At 41.0% G+C, this 21942-nt stretch overlaps 1 long non-coding RNA gene across 2 annotated transcripts in view; it reads left to right on the forward strand.

The window, feature by feature from the left end:
- LOC115031773 (uncharacterized) overlaps positions 1 to 21942 on the forward strand; it is a 125418-nt gene that overhangs the window by 49563 nt on the left and 53913 nt on the right. The gene's annotated exons all lie outside the window — the stretch shown is intronic.

Below are 21942 nucleotides of genomic sequence, written 5' to 3' on the forward strand. Positions count from 1 at the left end.
TGGGGTTACTTATGTATATTATCATATCATTTGCAAATAGTGATAGTTTGACTCCTTTCTTTCCTGATTTTAGTGGGATTGCTTCAAGTTTCTCTCCATTTAGTTTGATATTGGCTACTGGTTTGCTGTATGTTGCTTTTACTGTGTTTAGGTTTAGGCCTTGAATTCCTGATCTTTCCAAGACTTCTAGCATGAAGGGATGTTGAATTTTAGCAAATGCTTTCTTAGCATCTAATGAAATGATTATGTGTTTTTTTCCTTTGAGTTTATTTATGTAGTAGATTACATTTATGGATTTCTGTACATTGAACCATTCCTGCATCCCTGGGATGAAGCCTACTTGATCGTGGTGAATGATTGTTTTAATATGTTGGATTCTGTTGGTAAGAATTTTATTGAGTATTTTTACATCGTTATTCGTAAGTAAATTGGTCTGAAATTCTCTTTCTTTGTTGGGTCTTTGTGTGGTTTTGGTATCAACATAATTGTGGCTTCATAGAATGAATTGGGTAGTGTTCCTTCTGTTTCTATTTTATGGAATAGTTTGACGAGTAATGGTATTAGGTCTTTGAAGGTCTGATAGAATTCTGCACTAAAACCATCTGTAGTTTGCTAGTCTTAAAAATTGAATTAATATAGGGGTCACAGAGATTGTGACCAAACCCGGCAGTTTGGGAGCCTGTATGGGTCTGATCTAAGCCCTCTGTATATATGTTATGGTTGTGTAGCTTGGTCTTCTTATGGGACTCCTAACAGTGGGATCAAGGTCTGTCTGTGACTCTTTTCCCTGTTTTGGGCACCCTTTTGAGTTGCCTTATCCAACTTGATATGAGGAGTTATACCTAGTGTTTTTGTAATTTGTCATGCTTTTGTTTGGTTGATATTCCTGGAAGGCCTGCTCTTTTCTGAAGGGAGAGAGGTGGCAGTAAAAGGAGTGGATGGAGGTGAAACTGTGGTCAGAATGTAATCTGTGAAAGAAAAATTGAAATGAATAAATGAGTGAAAAGATAGCCAGTAGGGTAAAGGTTAACAACTGAGCTGTCACTAATATCTGCTGAGAAAGGGATAATCAGTTTTCTCCAGTAGAGTGACACTGGGCGAACCAACCACTCTAGGATGGGCTTCATGTTCCTGAGTAGTTGACCAACATATAATAGTCTCCACAGTGTGTGTGTACTTTAATTTGGTTACAATTTGGTCTTTGGGGGCATCATTTTGTTTTTGTTTGTTTTAATTTTGAGGACTTAGAAAATTTAAAGTTGGGTGGGAGAAGATCTGGAAGGACTTGGGGAGGGGAAGAATATGATCAAAGTATATTTAAATTAAGATTGCTTTAAATCACACACACACACAAACACACACACACACACACACACACACACACGATTAAAATTCTTTCCATATAGTTATATGAAGCCATAGGCTTAATCCCAATTCCTTTCTGCTGAAATATGGACAGTAGGTTATTAACTGGCCAGTGATTAGCATGGGACACCCTGTGACATGCAAAATGTCACTATAAAATGATGAGATGGAAGAAAGACTCACTCTGGGAGATTCTCCCTTGTTACACAGTGTGCTGTGGATCTCCACAATGCAAGGCATTCTGCCTGATGCTGGGCTATAGAGATAAATCTGAATCTATTCCTCATAGCCCAGTGGAGGAAAATCATAGGAGCAAAAAAAAAAAAAATTACTGTAGTGTGATAAATTATGTGCACAGAAAGTATTTATGGTACCATGGGGTTAGTGAATTGTGCTTCACTGTTTTATTTTTGTTTGTTTGGTGTTTTTTGTTTTGTTTTGTTTTGTTTGAGATAGGGCCTCATCACTGTGTAGCCCCAGTTGACCTGAAACTTGCTATGTAGACATAAAGGTCACAAACACAGTTCTGCCTCTGCCCTGCCCCCTAATGCTGGAATTAAAAGTGCGCACCATCACACCTGTCTGAAAGCTTCCCTTTGGAGGTGGTCCTAAGTAAGATGGAGTTTTCTAGGCAGGTGAGGAGGAAGAGAATGCTTGTGGGGAGACACTGTAGTCTGGTGAGTTTGAAGTGAAAGACAGTGATGGAGAACAGTTGGAAGTGACATCAGGCGGCATACACAGACCAGTGTGTCACTCTGTAGCCCAATTTAGGAAAATGTAGCTTTTACATGACTGTCTCTGATTTTGAAAAGGATTCACCAGGGTCTACTGGGGTATTGTTGAGGTGTGGAGGGGGTCCCCTTGGACCCCTCTTTAGCGTGATTTCTCAGCTTCTGCATTGGACATTAGTGTAAGATTTCATCTCACTCAGCACTTGTCTGCTGAGCACATACCGGTGCTGGCCTGACACATTCCCATTGTCCACCCAGAGCTTACCTCCTAGTGCTGAATGTTAGAGCCTGGACATACAGCCGGTAGGCAGCCAGGAGGAAGGTAGCATCATCAATGATAAATGGCACGTGTATCTGTTTGACACAGGTTAGACAGCAGAGGGGTGGGCAGGACATGAAATGTATGAAACCAATATTGCCCGAGGAGGTGAAGACTGTTCTTTAGGCAGGTCCCAGGCTTCTGGTTTGGATGAATTTGTTGACCACAGGGACTCTAGGGGGGAGAGGAGTGTCCCAGGGAAGTGCTGGGTGAGGGGGTACGAGCAAAGAAGAACAAGAAAGAATGTTATCTCAAGGGAATAGTGTGAAAGCAGACATCAGCAGTGTACAGCAATTCAGGGAGGCTGGGTAATGCGGATCAAGATGTCTTAACTCCATTTGGCAAATGTAAGGGTTTGGGAGACTTCGGTAGGATCGGTTTTAGTGGAAGCAAGTGTGTAGCAGGACACAGGGATGGTGAGAATAGATATTGCTTCTAGAAGGATGGTTGTGAAAGGGGGAGGGAGAGAGTGACTGCTGGAGAGGGTTCTTGAGTGGGAGGCATGGGCTTATCAATATGTGCAGGAGAGGAATCCAAAAGGACTGAAAACTGGAGACAAGAGTGGTGTGTGTGTGCGTGCGTGTGTATGTGTGTGTTTGAGTGAATGTATGTGCATAGTCTGTGTGCAGGCATGTACAAGTGTGATGTATGTGTGCGTGTGTGAATGTACGTGTGGGCATGAGTGTGTATGTGTGTGAGTGTACGTTGTGTGCATGTGGGCATGGGCTCGTATGTGTTTGTGTGCATGTGTGTGCATGATCTGTGTGCAGGTGTGTGTGAGTGTGTGCATAAGTGTGTGTTTGTGTGCATGTGTGTGCATGTGTGTGTGTGTGTGGCACGTGTGTGTGTTTATGTGCATGTGTATGTGTGTGTTTGTTCACATGTGATTACTAAAGGAGGTCCCTGAAGATATGGGAGTCTTCAGCACAAATTTTCACTGAGAAACATGAAATATTTGAGCACTTAGTAGGAATGTACTTAGCATTCCATTGTATGTAGCTTACATAGTCACGTATTAGGAGTGTTTTTGAGAAAATTTTATTGAGAGAATTTTGAAAATTAATTTCAGGTTTTTTTCCCAGATACTTGGAGGATTGGTAATTTTAAGGAATTGTGGGTATAATGCACTTCTTTGTAACTTTTACTTTTTTCTCTAAGTCATTTAAATCTCTGAATATCAAAGCTACTTTTGTTAAAATCTAATTGATACTTTAATAATCTGCTCTGGAGTGCTTGGAATATACACACATTTTCCCCCCTGGAAATGCACTGAGATTTCTTCTTTCACCCTTTTATACTTTTGTTCTTGCTGGCTCCTAAGTTTTTCATGAAGGTCTAAGTTATAAGGCCCTCATGAGTGTTAAAACACATTTTATAGCATTCAACAATGACTTTATATTTGCTTGCTCGTATCCACTTTTTAGATGAAATTTTATCTTCATTTTCACAATTGGATGCTATTAGAGATGCTAAGAACCCTCTAAGGCAAACCAGATGTGTAAAGTTACTAGCCTCGAGGGGTAACTTTAAACAAGCAATGGCGTCTTGCTGTTTAAATAGCCACTGCTGATGCTGTGCTTGACAAATGTCAAGGACATAGAGCAATCCATTAGTTCTTGCCTGTGCTGTTGTCTGTTTCCAGTCCACCTCCAGGGCTGGTAGCGGGTCAAAAAGTTGAGAAGTAGTTCTGAAGGGGTGCAAACCATGTAAATTTCTTTCTTACACTTGCAGTAATTGCCACTGCAATTGGGTAGGAGAAACATATTACATGTCACTACATGTCAGGCTCCCACTTGAGAAGGCTGAGCAATAGGCGTCTATAGGTGGTTCCTGGGGCACTGAAATATCTATTTAGAAACTACGAGATGGTAACCTAATACAATGCACTGTTCCTGACAGTTGGGCTTGTTAGCAGGAAATGGCCCTCGAGGGTGTATTCATGTGGCTTCTAGCCCCAGTTTTTATTGCTGACGGTGAGAGTTGGGCTGAGTCTTCTAGACACGGACAAACCTTATTTTGACATTGATCTTAGGCTGCAAGCATAAATCTCTGGCTCGTCACACCTTACCACCTTAGTGTACTAAGGAAACATGTTTCTGATCTGTTCAGTGTCCCAGCTATACATTGTGGGAACTTCCCCTGAACATGTGTTATTACTGTGTCCCATTTGTACTCATTTATTACATGGGCCAATGGTTTTATTATCACCTCTATCTTGACCACCTTTCTTGTTTCCTGCCTTTGCATGTACATTTCTTCATGCATACAGAACAGCCTCCCTGCCTCCCCTCCCCCACTGAAACAGTACCAAAACGTTAGATTGTCCAAAAGAATTGGACAGGAGTATGCTGTGCTCTATATTGTGAAAGGAGCTGATCAAAGTATCCTTTTAATTACTGTAGTAATGATTTAGATGTGCAAAAAAAATGCTCAAGCTAAATTTGAATGACTAATTAATTAAGCAAAACCTACAATTGACAAACATAATTAGCACATCCAAAACTGCAACCACATCCTGGCCCTCTTCAGTTGGAGCCAAGAAAGAATGTAAAATGCTCCCTGCTTTCCACTTTCTGTCGCTTTCCTTGCCAATTCTCATTTTTAGGTTTTCTATACCTGGAACATAGCTAATTGCAAAACATTCCCAAGGATCATACTTTTGAGAAGAGAATTCTTATGAGTCTTGGCATATTGGTCCAACCCTTTAGCAACTGGATTATTGTCCACTGGATAGAAACAGCAAACAGGAGAGAGATCTCTTATCTCTCTTCAGTCACTCATCCGTATTGCTATCAGCAGTTAGATTGGTTTTATGGTAGGTTAATATTTTGTATGTGAAAGTGGTTTGGTGTGAACCACGGTAGAACGGCAGGTCTAGTGACAGTGGACCTCAGGCAGGTCTGCCTCAGTGGGAAGAACTGCTTTCCCATGGCTGCAGGTGGCCGCTCCTTGAGACACCAACATAATTCAGAATCTGCCAGACTCCTTGAAGAGTACGAGCCATGCTGGGTCTGAGGAAGTCGAGACCCCAACTGTCCTTATTCATTTATCTTGTGTCATATTTTGTGTCAAATAGAATCCCCTGTTTGGAGTAACACTGCGGGGAGAGTCACTTCCTCTGTGGCTGAAATATCCTTTCTCCTTCCAGAGTGCTAAGACTTCCTATCATTTGGTGGTGGACCAAAGCCTAGTTTCCGAGTCAGGTACCACATGGTGTTCACCCATGACCACTTTTATCCTTTGGTTGTACCTAATAGCAAGTCCTCAAGACAATCCCAACGTAATGGATGTGGCAAACCTTTGTTCTCAAATGTTGACTCAGAAAGCTTGCACCCACCAGGGCCGTAGGCTTCCTACATTCACTGAATCACTGCTGACCACGGAGGTGCCGTGTAGTAAACTGCCTTCCAAGCACTGATACCAGCATGTACACTTACAAGATGCCCTTTGGAACTGTGCACACAGACCGTTCATGCACAGGATTCCCTTTCCTTTCAGTTTTCCTTTAATAGAAGGTGTTCTCTGTCCTTAGCAATTTCTGTCCATGGTATATCACTTGAGAAGCATTATATAATATAATTCTATTTATAAAAACTTTAAAAAATTCCAAAAAGCACTAGGGACAACATCCTGTAACATGAAGGTCTAGGTACCAGCAAACAGAATTTCCAAATGACATGTGATGTGTACTTCAGATTTCTTTTTAACTCAAGGAAACTGTGTTTTACTGATAAAGCATTGATCAGTTTGTTTTTCATCCTCACTTCCTTCCAAGAGTACCACTGGTATGGTCCTACCTATAGTTCTGTAGGTCTCCACTGTATCTTTTATATTTTTACGAGATATGGGATATTACCAAAGTAGAAATAGTATTGTTTGACGCTACATAAGAATGATACAGTATTTGCATGTTCTATAGTTATTTTTTGAACTTGACCCATTGACCCATTTGGCTTCATATTTAGCTCCAGCTTATTTTTAAACTGCTGCCTATTTTAACCCATATTTCTATCTTCTGCCTATAGGCATTTATAATATTTATAATTTTTTTTCCTAGTTCAAGCAAAGCCTAAAAGAACATCCTTAAGTCAGGTTGTGGTGGTGCACACCTTTAATCCCAGCACTTGGGAATCAGAGGCAGATGGCTCTCTGTGAGTTCGAGGCCAGCCTGGTCTACAGATTGAGTTTCAGTATAGCCAGCGTTGTTACACAGAAAGACTCTGTCTCAAAAAAAAACATAAAAAGAAACAAATAACATTCTTAAACTATATATGAAACAGGGCCTTACTACATAGCCCCCAACTCTCAATCCTCCTGCTTCAACCTCTCAGACGCTGAGTACAGTAAAACAACCAGAGCAATCCTGTTTTTGGCATATTTTTATGGTAGACAGGAGGTTTCATGTCTTAGTATCCTGTCTTGTGAGATGGTTAGTTTTGTCAACTTGACACCAGCTGGGGTCATCTGGAAGAGGGGTCCTCAGTTGAGGAATTCACCCCATCAGATTGGCTTGGGGGTATGTTTGTGGATCATTTTCTTGATTAATGCTTGCTATAGGAGCCCTCTGTAGGTAGTGCCACCCCTGGCAGATGGTCTTCTGTTATATAGTAAATCGAACTGATCAAGCCATGGAGAGCAAGACAGTATCTAGCACTGCTCCATGGTCTCTGTTTCAGTTCTTGCAGCTAGTTTCCTGCCTTGAGTTCCTGCTAGGCATCCCTAGATGATGGAGTTGTCACCTGCAAACCAAACAAACCCTTTGCACTTCAGGTTATTTTTGGTTGGTGCTTTATCACAGCAACAGAGAAGCAGACTGGGACACCTTGGCTGGGGTAGAAACAGGGCATGTGAAATCACCGATTTAAACGCTTAAGGATAATGTTCTCAAATGTAAATATCTCAGAGGTAGAATATTACTTATATTTTCATATTTACAGAATATTATTCTCCAAATTGCAAGATATTCCTAATAGCGGTGTATGAAACTTCTGTACAGAGTCAATGCTCAGTGCTCGCAGACTTACTAGCCAGCCTGCTAAGCTGATCATAATGGGTTTGTCTTAGCACATGTGCCCTCTGAACATCTGAGATGTAGCTAGTCTGAGTATAAGATGTGCACTAGGAAGAAGCAGTGAGGAGACATTTAATCTCTGGGGAGATTAAAGCTGCATCCCTGCATTTTGTACCCTGACCTCATGTCCATAAGGAAGGCTGCAGGGGATGGATGCTAAAGGAGGTAACTGCAGAAGTGAGAGATGAGCCACAGGGCTATACAGTGTCATTGTCAAACCTGCCCCTCCCAAGGCAGCACCCAAAAGACAAAGAATAAGAGGATTTACCCAAGGGCAAAGGGAAAAGCTAAGGTAGGAAGGATGTGAGTGATCTCGCAGAAGATGGAGACACCAACATAGAACAGACACAGAAAGCCAAAGGTGCTGGAGATGCCAAGTGAGTGTGTGCATCTGAGATAACTGTGCTTCTGGCAAATGCAGTTTGAAACACTATCTTTTACCATGCTTTATACAAAGGAAGAATTTTGTTTTACTTTAAAAAAAAAAAGAAAGCTGTTTTTAGCACACAGAATGCTTCGTTGTTTTGGAGGCAGGAACATGTGTCACTAACACAATGTCTTCCAAGCCGAGTTGAGGGAAAACGGTTTTCCCTGCTAATTTTGAGGCTGCTCTTGGCACCCAGGAGGGACTTCCTGATGCTGAAGACACACGTCGTCATCAAGGCACACAGCGCCCTGTGGTGTGGGAAAAGTGACATTTTTATACCCGCCTCTCCCTTTACCCTCAATGGGAGGATGAAGATTTAATTCCTTTGAAACCAGAGACCTGTTGGCACCCAACCCCCTTCAAAATTTGCCTTTGCAGTGACATTAATGTGTGTTCCCCTAAAGGGCAGCAGTTCCTTTTCTAAAGGATTGTAGATCTTCAGATGAATAATTCTGCCATTTTCATTTCATTTTCTGAACATCAGGGTTGGCGTGTGGAAAGAGTTAAACATCATCCTTACTGTGAAATGTCAACCCTCACTCCAAGCTCTTGCGCCTTTCCAAAGCATCGGGCGAAGACTTCCTGGGCTTTACAGTAGCTTTCTGATCTTGTGGTCTGTACAAGACGGGAGTTTGAAAGTTCTCGTATGCTGATAACGATTATCCAACCATGCTCCGTGATTGGGAAAAATACACACCAGATTCTGAAGATTTGATATGATATTATATATCTCATTATCAACACTTTTTATTGATTATATTCTGATGTTAACTTTGGACCTTCTATGTCAGTTAAATTAACCTCCGGGTTTTTTGCTTTTTAAAACATGTCCCTGCAAGAAAACATTTAAATGCAGATATGGTTCCCAGTGCATTTCTATTGGCTAACCCTGAGATAGAAGCTATACGACCTTGTTGAGTAACAGAGAGTAGACCTATGTGGTTTGTGATCTCAGCTAAAGAAGGTCATCTTTAGATCTCATTCTACTGTGTGTGAGTAAAGACAAAAAATGAAGGTTTCATTCCGCCACTTAACTCCATGTATGAAGAGGATCGTGGGGTTTCTTCCTTTAATCTTTGGGCGTGATCAACTATATTGATTGATTTTTTTTTTCCTCAACTCATTTTTTTAGTTAGTGTACAAAGTAATGGACTTCTATTCAGACATTTTCACATCTATATTGTTATGTTTTGTTCTTTTGGTCCCCATCTGCTGTCTCATATCCCCCCTCCTACCTCTTGCTGGTCTCTTTCCATTCCTTTTATTCCTTTATGTCGTATATATTCTATTTTCTCTCTTTTTTCCTCCCCTTCCTAGGGATCTTTTTCTTCCTTCTCAGTGCTTTTTCTATGTTCATGTAATTCACAAACACACATGCGCGCGCGCACACACACACACACACACATAGAGTTATATCTATAATCTATCATGTATATATGTATGTATCTGTCTGTCTATATATTTATCTGTGTATTCTGGAGTGAATCCACCAGGCCACTTTGCACTCCTTTACAGCATCTTGAATTTCATTTATTCAACTTTTGCGTAGGAATCTCCCCCATTTTCACAGAGGAGACTGTCCTATAATATTGATTTTTGCGCTTTCTTTACTGGCATCCAGTTCATACAACAGACTTTGCTTCTAATAGCACTTACTATTGAGTGCTTACAAACACCCTGGGGCCTTAGTACACAGTTCCTTCATTGATTCCCTACAAAAAAAATTGTATGTAGATTCTATGCTCATCTTCATTTACCTGTGCAGCGTCGGAACCCTCCTTAGGGAACTTGCCCAACGGCAGCACTTCATTTTGACAAAATGGTAGACTGGGTTCGTCCCAAACCATCCTAATACACAACATCAAAAGATAGAATAAAGCATTAAAAGAGTTAAATGAATTGTGAGCCTGCAAAAGAAGTAGGGCAAGCCCTGGATTCTTTAGCTGTCACATCCATCCTCTGAACTTCAGTTTTAATATCTCTTAATTGGGTGCAGGGGACAAAGCTAAGATCCCAAGCCAGGTGGGCAATGGGCCCAGAGCCTTCCAGCTTAAATCCAGACCTGCAAAATGACTTGGTTAGTGAGTCAACAGACAAGAAAATTCTCTACTCTCCCACATCTCAAAGTAGGCAGAGAAGAAAGTTCCCTTCAGCCATGGCTGCCAGTGACTGTTCTCAGGGTAGGCAGTATCCTGAGTTAACATTCCAGTGTCTTAAAAGTTTTTAAAAGAGCATTTTCAGAAATGAGTACTTAGATTGTTCTCAGTTCAAAATATTTTATAATTCCCATTATAATGTTCTCTTTAACCTTTGATTATATAGAAATAACAACTTTATCTCCAAACATAGAAGTGTCTTTATTTTTTCACTTTTTCTCCCTGATCCAATTTGGTTGCACACTGTTTAACATAAGAAATTATTTTTAAAAAGCTTCACTCAGATTTCCTTTGTAGCTATGATTTTTTATAAATATAACACAATAAATATATGTTCTCTATTTGGGGTGAGGCATTGTATTCTCTTAATCTATGTATCCAATAGATACTATTTTTATATTTTTTCTGGTTATTTGATTTATATATTAGTGTCTGAGAGAGCTGTGTTAAAATCTTCCCCTATGAATGTGCGTTTATTCAAGTTTTGCTGTGATTCTGGCTTTTCCTACATATGCTTGTACTGTACTAGTGGGTACATATAGGTTAATGATAATTATATTTTCTTGTAGACTTTAAAAAGTCACTTCAGAACAAAGCATGGTGGAGCACTTGAGAAACAGAAGCAGATGGATCTTTGTGAATTTGAGGTTATCCTGGTCTGCACAGGAGGTTCTAGGCCAGCCAGGGCTACGTGGTTCAGCCTGACTTTAAAAAACAAACAAACAAAAAAACCCAAACACTGAAAAATAAATTGTTTGCCTATGTTAATGATTTTGGCTTTAAATGGCTTTTTAAAATTGACATTTGCCTGATCTGTCTTCTTTCCATCTTTTTATTACTAGAACTCGCTCTGCTTTGGGCAGAGAAGTAGCCGACTCCTGACATTTGCTACTTTATCGACAGTTACAGTAACCACCTCAATTAACTGAGTTTAATCTATTTCCAGAGGCTACAATTCATTAAATAGTTGGGTTTATTCCTATCATGTAACTTTCTATTTACCAAGCTCTTTTTTGCTTTATTTTAGAATCACACATATTTTTAATTATTCTTCCTCTCACTTCCACACTGGCAATTTTTAAATTTGAGATTTTGTGTGTGTGTGTGTGTGCGCGCGTGTGTAGTTTTCCCCTAATTTCTTCACATTTTATTTAGTTCCCCACTCTCTATGCTCTTCAAATATAGCAAAGTGTTTCATGTTTTATTTTTTTTCTCACAGAATGTCTACCCCTGCATGCCACTTCATGGTTAGGTAGGACTTTGGTTCGAGCTGTTTTGCAAGTCACGGGTCAGTTATGGTTAGCATGCAATCCTTCACGTCCCTCATATCCCAGTCCTTCCTGCCAACTCTCCTTTATGTCCTGCTGAAATGCACCCCTTCTTGATCTACTGCAGTTGGGAGAACAGTGACTTGGTTCCACCTATAATTCTCTATGAATCTGAATTTACACCATGATGTTCTTAGATGTGGATTTAATTTTGTTTTTTGTCTCTGGGATGTTGACATAAATATTTGATATGAGAGCTCTGTTCTTTCATTACTCTACAGCCAGGAAAATTCTTCCCAGCCCTCATCTGTTATTTCTCTTTCTGTTATCCTTCTGGTTGGCCGCTCTTTTCTTCTCATTGAATTATTTCTTCTCATTGAGACACATGTTGGGTTTTCTTCCATACTTCCAATTTCCAGACTTTTCTGTAATTATTATCTTTATTACTTACCACAGATGAAAATAATAGTTATTGTTTTTTAATTTCAAGTGATCTTGAATTTGTGTGTTTAAGTACAAATAACTTAATACTCCCCAACCAACAATTTGTATGTGTGTGCGTGGGTGTGTGTGGGGGATGTTCAGGTATATGTAGATAGACAAGCATATGTGCACACAGATGTAGAGGCCAGAGGTTTATGCTGATGTCTTCCTCAGTCCCTCTCTACCTTATTTTTAGACACAAGGTCTCTCATTGGATCTGTCACACACCAGTTTGGCTTAGACTGGTTGGCCAATGAATTCCAAGGATCCTCTGTCTCTGTCCCCCCTGCCGGTGCTGAAGTTATAAACATATGCTGCCATACTCTGCTTTTATATGGATGCTAGAGATCTGAACTCAGAGGTTCTTACGCTTGTTGCTTTAGCAATACAGCCATCTCCTCAGCCCCTTCTCAGACAACTTGAAAATAAGCTTCTGATCTGATGTTCTGTTAGAGTACACTCATTTTCATTTCCTACACATAAGGGTGTTCACTACACGATTGATATAAGCATCAGAATCAGGAAATTAATACTGATCTATTATTATAATCTAATACATCCATACAATTCTATGGTTGTCCCATTGATATCATTTTATAAAGTTGATCCTGTTTGGAATATTGGTTGTTTATTTGTCAAGCCTCCTTAATCCTCTTTGGAATGGGACATTTGTCCTGTCTTTGCTTAAACTGAATGATCTTGATGCTTTTGAAGAGCTATGGACCAGTGATCCGAATGCTTCTCAGTCTGGTTTGTCTGGCATTTCTTCATGACTGGTTTTAGCTCATGCAGCTTGACAAGCAGATCAAAGAACGGATGCTGAATCGGTCATGGCAATGTGTCTTACTGAAGGCTGTGCTCACTTGGACAACATGGCTAAGATGGTATCTGCCAACTCTATCAATTGAAAAGTTTTTTTTTCTCCTTTGTAGTTAAGTACCTTTATGGGAGCTATTTGAGACCCTGCAAACATTCTATTTTTCAGGGTCTGGAGGATAGCTCACCTTGAAGAGCGCTTGCCTAGCATGCGTAAAACCCCAGGTTCAACCCCCAGGACCACACAAACCAGGTGGCTCATGCTTGTATTTCCAGCAGCTGAGAGACAGAGGCAGAAAGATTAGAAGTTTAAGGTCATCTTGGATCACATGACAAACTCTAGGCAAATGCTGGGCATCATGAGACCCATGTCTCAGAATATAAGAAATACCATTTTCTCACCTATGTTTCCCCAATAGTTTCTGCAATTAGTGGAAATTAATACTCTAGTGTTTACTGACTAGAGTTTTTTTTTTTTTAATTTATTAGTTAGAATTTGCTGTAAAGGTGGCTTAGTGGTGTGTGTGTGTGTTTGTATTCATGTATGTATGTGTTGACAGTCCAGATTGGCCTGAAACTCAAGATCTGCCTGCCTGAGCCTCTGGGGTGCAACAGTTACAGGCATGCACCACTGTGCCGGCTACTTGCATCCTTTCTGAATGCATGGAGTGATTTGTCTTTACAGTGACTTGTTGCTGCACCATTTTGGTACATAGCTGCCTCCCAATTATAAAACTAAAACAATTATCAGCAACTTTATTATGCATATATGATTCTAGCTTTGTATTTATCAAAAATAAAAGAAACAAGGCAAGGTACTCATTCAGCATGAGGGTGTGTGTTATCTAATTTAGAGCGGTGACGATAGTCATCATGTCCTTGCCGTTCTCTAGAATCTTCACCTTTCCTCTGCATTGTAATCCTTATGCTCAACTCTGAGTGTCATCATGCCCTTTTCAATAAAGAGAGAAAAGAACTAAGAACTCTAAACTACGACATTTTAAAATTCAAGTTTAAAAGTTGTTTTGCCAACTTGAGGCTTGTGGGTGGCATATTTGCCTAACATGCCCAAGGCCCCTGTTGGAATCCCAGTGCCAAAACAAACAAACAAACAAAACCCCCCAAAAAACAAACAAACAAAAATAAAGCCAAAAGGAGAGTTAATTTTGTTAACAAGATTTGTTTTTATTAAAGTTACAATTTTAACTGTTAATTAAATCACCCACAAAATCAAATCTCAACTTTTACAAAATAAATTTCTTATCTATTTATGTGGTATAACGTGTGTAGTAACAGAATGAAAGATAGACACAGAATCAGACAGACAGACTGGCACACCATACACACACATGAGAGAGAGAGAGAGAGAGAGAGAGAGAGAGAGAGAGAGAGAGAGAGAGAGGAGAGAGAGAGTCAGACAGAGACAGACAGAGAGAAAATTCTAGAGAATCCATATCCGTAAAATGAAGAAACCACATAAGATTTGAAAAAACAGGGATTCCTTAATGAACTGAAGTCCTATTTAGTCACGTTGAGAGCCTGGGTGGGGGATAGTTCTGTGGCATTCAAAAGTGTCATGAGAAGCTGGAGAGAGATCCATCAGCAGTTAAGAGCCTTGTTGCTGCTGCTCTTGCAGAGGGTCCCCTTCTGTTGGCTCCAGCTGCCAGTAACTGCATCTCCAGGGTACTGGACACCCTCTCCTGGTTTCCCAAGGTGTGCACTTGCATGCACACATACACCTTAAAAAAAAAAAAGGTCCAGCAAAATTTGAATAAATCACCAAATTAAACATTTTGGTATTAAAAATGCCAAAACAAAACAAAGTAACTTGAAATTTGTACCAGTAAGTCCCATCAATGCTAAGGCAACTCATAGAGCCTTGATAACAGATGGGGAGCCTGGCGCTCTTCCAGAATGTTCAGGGTCTTTGAAATAAAGTTCCTCTGTTTACATTCATTCTTTCTCATGCATTAAACTCTCTGGTTTAGTAGCCTCTTGGTATTCTCCTAACATGTAGTTCTTACATGTAATGTATAACCTTAGCTTCCCAACTGAATATAAGCTTGAGAATAAAGCTTATATGTTCTATGTTTTCTCTTATCCTACACAGCATATTGGTATATATTGGTGCTTGAGCAGCTCAGCAGGCTGGTTCTTTTTCATCGAATTCATTCTTAAATATTTCACTAATGTCTTAGACTTGAATGTTTTTTTCTTTAACCATTAAATCTTAAGAAATTTGCTGTGTTCTGAATATGTGACTTCATCACATTTAAGCATTCAAGTTGATCCAAGGGGATGGCTCAGTGGGTAAGATTATATATATATATATATTTTCTCATGAGGATCTGAGTTCAAATCCCCAGCACTATGTAAAAATCCAGGTATGGCTGCACGGTGCCTATAGCTCACAATGGAGGAGCAGAGACTTGTCGATCCAGAGAGTTCACTGGGCAGCCTACCTGGAATGGCAAACTTTTGGTTCAATGAGAGACCCTTCTCGAGGCAGCAAAGCAGACACCCAGCATCCTGTTCTCGCCTCCACACGTGTGTACACAGGTACACAGACTTGCATGCATGTAACATACATGTAACTCACACAAGCAAATATCATGGTGAAAATTATAGAGAACAAGATAAGGCCATCTCTTATTTTCAGCAACTGAAGAGGCTTCACAAAGAGGCAGACAGGATAACTGCAAAGGTATCCGACAGCATGTACTCATTTCTCACGTCAGAGCTATGCAGGGAGGAGAAAGAGAGCTTTGCATTTTTAGAATTTTAAAGCTGCAGCAAGATTTAAAACTTCCTTTTGCTCTGCCTGGTTTCCTTGCAATACCTTGCTTACTGGGTATGGAAATTCTAATTCCCAAAAGCTTCTATTGCCAATGCCTTTCTACAGCAGGACAGATTTTCTCCTTGAACTCTGGATGTGAGGGTGGGAAATGCTGGCAGTGCTGGAAGAGCAATTAATCTCTTAAATCAAACCAGTACCTTAGAAATGGGGAAGGAAATGGGGAGGCAGCATTGTCCTAACGTTCTCTATGCCGGCTCAGCGACTGACAGCTACTTGAAAAGGAGCCTGATTTTTTTTTTCTTACTCCCGATTTGAATTCCTTTATTTAGGAGCATTTCAGGGCATGGCTCTTGTTCCTTGCAACACTGACAGAACAGAACAAGTGTTTCCTGGGCGAAGACCACAGAAACGCTGAGCCAACCCTTCCCCCTACCTTTCTCCACAAAGGGAAAACTAAGAGAGCATCCTCAGCACATCCACTAATGAGAGTTGCTCTGGGTTCAGGACCATTCTGAGACTCCTGGTCTTCCTACTGCCACCACCACCTGCTGATCAATATCAGTTGCTGGCTCTGCGCTTTAATGGAACTGTCAGTAAAATCGCATTGCTCCTCATTAATCCTTAAAATGAATGAGATTAATAAAAACAGATCCTGTGAATATATGATTTATTGACATACTAGTATCCTTTAAGTATGTGTGTGATGATCTTCTAACGCCTCATCCGACTCTCTATGGTGCTTTTTATTACGGTGTGCCTTGTGTTACGGATGAAGTCCGTGGCCCGTCACATCTAGTAAGTAGTAAATCTCTTCGAGGTCAATGTATACCTCTTGCTTCTTGATATTGCTCCTGGTTGCCTTCTTTTAGCTTGCAATAAACACTCACTCAATAAATGAGTACATTAAAATTGTCCTCGGAGGGGATGGAGAAGCGGCTCAAACCATAAAAGCACATACTGGCTCTTGCAGAGGACTGGAGTTCAGTCCCCACCACTTATGTTGGACAGCGCACAACCACCTGTAAGGCCAAGTTCTGGGACTTAGGTGTCACTGGCCTTCTCAGGCATCCGTATTCACATGCACATGCTTACACATAGACACATACACATAATTGAATACGTCTTTTAAAATGTCACTGATTTGTATACATCCATTGCTGCATACAGAATCCTAATAGTGACTGCCCAGACAGACATGTGAAATAAGTGGTGTGTGGAGATGCCAGCCGGGTCTGCTTTAACTTGTCGTTGGCGTGACGGCAGGACCACATGGAAGTGCTGAGGCAAGGGTGCCTCCTCTATGGTTTGGAGGCTGAGGACCACATGGAAGTGCTGAGGCAAGGGTGCCTCCTCTATGGTTTGGAGGCTGACTGGTACATGCTTGCTTCCTCTCTTGCTTTCAGTGCTTTTCAACATGATGCATTAACTCTTCTGGCTTCAGTGGCCCAGTAAGGATCACACAACAATTCCATTTTAGGGCTTCAACTAGTAGTTCATCCCCTTAAAAGACATATTTTAATTATTCTCTTCCAAAGACATCTTATCTGCCATTCTCCTGCCTACTGTTATTATGAGTGGTTTGTGCCATCTTGGCTTGAGTTACCCAGAAGCCCTCAGGGCTATCTGCATCAACCTGTGCCGGTTAGTTTGCTCAGGTCATTTCTAAGAGTTGAAATGCATCATCTCTTCACTTGAATGTCTATCATCCAAGAGAACTTAGATTGACCTACTAAAATTCCATTCGGAGGCATGGTCTGAAGAGATAGAAGGTGTGTGTCTTGTATCCCAGATTACATAAAGCTCTGTGTCTGTGGTTTATGCTCACTCTTCCTCTACTAGATAAAAAATGAGATCTGTGCTCTAAAACCAAAAATCCAGCCAGAGCATGGTCAGTTGATTGGGGCTTTCTGTAATCCAATGGGGCAAGTTTAATGACTCAAGAGAGGCTGGCTGTATATTGCAGTTCATGACTCATGAAAAGATACACTATTTAATTTTTAAGCTGGGTCTCTTAGGCTGAATTATATTATTTGGATAATGCCTCTTCTGAATGAACTGCTGTTATCTGAGCTCCAGCATCACAAACCTACCACAGGAAGGGAATCCTTGATTGTGAGCGAGTTATTGAATTCTAACAGGATTTTCTCCACCATGGAGGAATCTGGCTGATAGGTGAACAGTATTAATGCTTTAGGGTAAAAGAAACATTTTTTATATGTCCAAGCACACTCGTCACCTACTAATAAATGTAGGTAATGAATGTCAGGGGTCTCTCCTATAATACTTTAGTGTTTAGCGTTCATCCAGGAGAAACTCCAAAGCCCTTCACACACCACAGAGGACCTTTGCCTCGGTGCTTGCTCTGAGCCTGCGTCTTCTCACAAACTCTTCCCATTCTCCTTTCCAGCTAAATTGGATTATACTTAGGGTACCGAGCATCCCCACTGGGCCTCCTTACCCACATGCTTTCTGCCTGGACTATTAAGTGTCTTCTCCCACATTTATCTCACTGTTAGTAATGGTGGGTGTTTGAATGAAAACGGGGCAGACAGGGATTTTCTTCCTTAATCAAACAAACCAGAAGCACCATGACTATTCCAATTTCACAGGTAGGAAAACAGAGGCTTGGCAAATTTAAGAGCCCTGAGCAGTCCTGCCCAGCTGATAAGTGGAGGCATAGAGAAGGGAAGCTGAAGGACCTTCCTCTGGAGCTCAGTCCAGGCTGCCCCTCCCCCTAGCAAACATGGCAAACTTCTCCTGGTTATTTAGGTATCACTTGTTCTAAAAAGCTTTTCTGGTAGGCTTGCTGCCAGAAGCTCATCTTGCAAATTCCATTTATCCGCTCATAGCACTTACTAGCTATTCCTCCCTGAAACTGCTCATTTTCTTGTCTGTGTCCCCCAACTTGCCTTAGAAGCCCCCAGAGCAGATTCCACATGTCTTTCTTGCCTCTATACTCAACTATTCCTGAGAAGCCTAGAGTTCAGCAGGCACCAGAGCCTTTAGAGCTTCACTCCTCACCTCCTTTGAATGCCATGCCACAGGAAATCCTGTGCAATTCTTAGTTCAGGGAAAGGTTAACTTCTCTTACTGATTTCAGATTCAAGTAGAAATTAGTGACTTCTCCTCTTTGGAGGGGATCCAGAATTGCTCGAGCAGATCGAGACCTTCTTGTGGTTTGTAGGACCTAGTCACGTGGTTCAAGGCTATTGCTCATTCCAGCAACCCCTTCCCCCCATCAGATTGTCCTTGGTAGAAAACAAGAAGCAGGAAGTGGCTGGTCACTTTACAGACAAGTCAGTGAGGGATTCTCACTTTTCACCTGGCTTGTTCCCTAATATCATGCAATATTAAAGGTGGAATAGGCACTGGACTGTAGTGCCTCTAGCCCCTTTTCACTGAGAAAGAAAATGGAGGTCTAGGGAAGTCCAAACTCATCCACAGTGACTGGTCTATGATCTATATTTTTCATTTAAATAGCAAATTTATTGGATATGCTTTAAACATCACAAAATGTTCAAATTTTATATACACACACAATTTCATACAATGCACCTGAATCATATTCAGACCCTCTCCTCGAGTTCCCTCAAGATTCACCTGCCCCATTTCTCTACCCAATGTCATGTCTGCAGATAGTCTATGTCATGCCATAGCAGACATTCCAAGCACAGATGATTAAGGGAGAGAGAACATCAAGAGTCTTTTTTTTTCCTTTTGTTTTTTGTTTTTCAAGACAGGGTTTCTCTGTGTAGCCCTGGCTGTCCTGAAACTCTCTTTGTAGACCAGGCTGGCCTTGAACTCAGAAATTCATCTGCCTATGCCTCCGAAGTGCTGGGATTAAAGGCATGCGCCACCACTGCCTGGCTTCTTTTCTCCTTTTAAGTGACAAAATCCCTCTGCTAGCCAACACCCTGCTGTGCTAACTTTATCCATGCACTCTCAGGACCTAGTCACTTCCTGGGCGCCACCTTTCAGTGTCTATTGTACTGAAAAATAAGCCTCCAACATGAACTCCTAGAGGACACATTCCAGTGATAGGAGGAAGCTTTGAGATGAGTTTTATTTTCACGTGTAGAACTCATAACCTTATCATACAGTGCTTAAAGCGCATCTCTCCGTTGTGTAACAAAGGCACACCTTACTCTTCTAAAAAGTTAACATGTTATCAAGCTGATATAGTAAAGTGATATAGAGCAATTCCTGTGTAAGTCTCACTCATTTTGCAATGTTCAAATATGCTCCACTCGATTATTTTGGGTGGCTTATGGTATCTCTTCTCTTTAAAAGAAAGTGTCATTGACTCTCATCAGCTGCATGCACTCTCTGAGCTGCAATGGGTGCCCATGGAGATGACTGCAGTTTTGCCTTTTTTTGTTTAACTTTTTAGTGGTTATTTGTGAATTTAACATCATGCACCCCAATTCCACTTATCTCCCCTCCCCCCATGGCTGCCCTCCACCCCTGCCACCTCCTCCCCAACTGAGAAGTTCTTCTTGTTCATTTAGATTCATATCTGAGCACACTGACTGGCACTAGGATGTCTGACTGTTGATTCAGCCTGACTCTGCGCCCAGCCAGCTACCCTAAACCTTTGACTTAGACCATTAACACCAGGGTTTAAACATTTAAGTCAACACTACCAACATTACCTGGCAAAGATCTTTTTGTCTAGTGTTGGCATTGCCTAGAAATTTAGAGAAATAATTTATGCAGAATTTTTTTATTGCTCTCATATAGTAATAGCAAACGTTTGGAAGAATTGAACTTTTGCTTGAAGTTGGATGAAATGGTTACTCCTATTTGAAAGGCACATTTTAATTGCACAGTTTAATTACAACAGCAATGAGAGATTTCTCTAATAGTTCTCAGGTGCTAAAGTTTCTAGTTTAACAGACTTTTAAGGGCACCAAGAATTGAACCCAAGACTTCACGCATGCTAAACAGTCACTCTTACCCTGAACCACATACATTGCCAAGCCCAACAGATTTTTTAATAACATCCAATGTCCCAAGAAAGCTTTCCTTATTTCCTGTCTCTATTCAAAGATAAAGCTCATCGGATTCTTCAGAGCAATGGCTCAAGTTACCTGAGGTCAGGATAATTTTGTCCCTGCTGTCTAGAATAGCCCCATTCATTCAGCAACATATCAGTCCATTTAATTAATATGTACTGGGTCTTCTTCAAGGCCAGCAGGGCCCAATTATGGGCTATAGCTAATTTTACCCCTTCTTTGTATCACATCCTGCTTCCCTGCTCCTCCTTAGCCTGATGTGCTTACAACAAAAGTTCAGTAGGAGACTATCACTGGCATGATAAAATTAAATAGCACAACACCAAAAGGTGGATGGGTGGGGGTTGGAGGTGCCTCTTACCTTCATCAGGGAGGCAGGATAATGTATCTCCTGCTTTGGGCATGTAGAAGTTTACAGAGCGAATATTTGTTCCATTTGCTATGACTGAACACCATTTTTCTTTGTATGAGAAACCATAGCTAAGTGGGGTCACTATAGAGAGCACACGTTTCCCAGTAAAGAAGAGTGTTACCATCCTACTGATGCCAGCAAAGCCTGTTAGGGACTATTAATTTTATTGTTCATTTAGGCATGCATGGTTGCCACAGCAACAACATTAGTTCCTTCAAGTCTCTGTGCACTGAGCATCTGTTGAGAACCCTGCAAAGGTGTCACTGTCTCTCTCTCTCCTGTCTCAGACTGGACCCCTTTCTTTCTTGCTCTCCTTCTGAGTTACAAATTTTCCAAGAGTACCCCCACCCAGAGAAGACACGTCTGGAATCAGCCAAAGAAGAAACCTACAGGAAAACAGAGGCTTTTATCTTCTGTGGGCTGCCTCAGAGGAATGGATGGTTTGGAAGTTAGATGATAATTAAAAATCTTGGGTCAGCTGAAATGTGAATAACTCCTTGGCAAAGTTCACAGCCAATCTTTTACGCAGGGCAGCCAGGACACTGAGTGTCTTGATTAAAGCCAACATTGTAAATTCTAGCTCAAACTCCCAGTGGCATGCAAGAACAGGGTGGAGTTTCTTGCCAGCTCTCTCATATTCTAAGATCTTCTTCAGAACAATATAGATTTAAGACAATATGGTTCTTAAGGGGATCATTCTTCACCCCCCCCCCCCAATGCACAACCAGGGTCTGACAAAGATTAGATGCTTTTGGAGGCTTCTGTTGTTACAGATAGACATCTGTCTTTGAGGGTATTATTCGGTGTGGGTTCTTATCTTAGGTCATGTCCTAAATTATGTCACCTGTAATGTATGCAGCTGAACTACAGGAGGATTTATAGATAGATTCCATACTAGCTAGGGGGAAAGCTTCTAGGCCTGGGCAGGATATCTTTCTAAAAGGTTACTATGTGTTCATTCTTTGATTTGTGTGTGTGCACATGCACATGCACACACACACACATCTGTACATGTGTCCATGCACATGTGGATACTTGTCAGAGGATAACTTGAGGGAGTCAGTTCTCTCTTTCCACCGTGT

The sequence above is a fragment of the Mus caroli genome, unplaced genomic scaffold, assembly GCF_978045245.1.
Source record: "Mus caroli unplaced genomic scaffold, Mus_caroli_1 scaffold_10, whole genome shotgun sequence".
NCBI classification, from domain to species: Eukaryota; Metazoa; Chordata; class Mammalia; order Rodentia; family Muridae; genus Mus; species Mus caroli.